The 1044-nt window shown below is 49.6% G+C and overlaps 1 non-coding gene across 1 annotated transcript; it reads left to right on the plus strand.

The window, feature by feature from the left end:
* The first annotated feature begins 670 nt into the window (after positions 1-670).
* On the plus strand, positions 671-742 carry Trnat-cgu. The gene has a single exon. It is a non-coding gene; the product is annotated as a tRNA-Thr (tRNA).
* The last annotated feature ends 302 nt before the right edge of the window (positions 743-1044 follow it).

A 1044-nucleotide genomic window follows, 5' to 3' on the forward strand; every position in this document is an offset into this window, starting at 1 on the left:
CCCTCATCGACCTTCGCTGCTGCATCCGTCAAGGTTGCAATCGCCCCCGAGGTTTGATGCAGCTTCGCTCTCTTGCGACGTCTTCTCTCGGCTCCACTCAGTCTGACCCGATTCACATCGGTACCAGACTGGTCAGCCTTGTCAGATTTCGTGTGTTCGCCATCGCTGGCCCCACCCGAAGTTGCTTTTTCAATATTAAGATTTTTTAAATTGGTTTCCATTTTAGTCCCACGAGTACCGCGGTTAAGCGTTTTCACCTGGTGCATTGCCGCGATTGCCCAGGGCTTGGCTTGTCTCGGGTGGGTTACACCCAAGACTACTCTCAGAGGTCGCCCGGGTTTCTGAGAGGCACCGTTAGCGACACAGCTCCCCCTGTGCCACGCATCCTTAGGCACGGTATGGCCGAGGCCATGGCTTACGCCGCTCACACACATGGATTGGGTGGACTCCTCTTAGCGACCGCGGGCAGCGGTAGTCCTTAAAACCTCCACCGCCCGCGACCGAGCCCCCTCACTACGACAAAGTGGGAACCCAGTAGAGGGGGCAGGACATAGAAGGCAGTAGAAAAAACAGAAAAGCCCAAAAAAAATTCAATTCTCATCCTGCTGTGATCTCTCTATTTGAATTTATTTAATGTTGATTTGAATTTGGAGTGAGAGAGTTTCCGTGGTTCCCGGTAGCTTAGTTGGAAGAGTGCCCGGCGCGTAACTGGGAGACCCGGGTTCGAATCCCGGCTGGGCGAATCGGGATTTTTTCTCTCTACATTTCAATTTTTTTTGAATTTTTTTTTTTCAAATTTCTGTGAGAAATCGGAGTATTCCATCGATTTCTCCAGTGAGCTAACAAAACTGGATCCAACGGATGTTTCTCCACCCAGCGAAAAAAATTCCAAGATTCGTTATTTACTGCTGTACCTCCCCCTCTCAGGATTTCAAGATCCACTGAGGGCAATACAGTCAGCAATAAAATCAAATCTGGTAACGAGTGACGCTCCTTAGACCTAGGCGCTTTTCAATTCGAGATAAAACTGCAACGATAGACATG

Source organism: Diachasma alloeum, unplaced genomic scaffold (genome assembly GCF_001412515.2).
Source record: "Diachasma alloeum isolate Michigan unplaced genomic scaffold, Dall2.0 Dall_scaffold_01169, whole genome shotgun sequence".
Classification (NCBI taxonomy): domain Eukaryota; kingdom Metazoa; phylum Arthropoda; class Insecta; order Hymenoptera; family Braconidae; genus Diachasma; species Diachasma alloeum.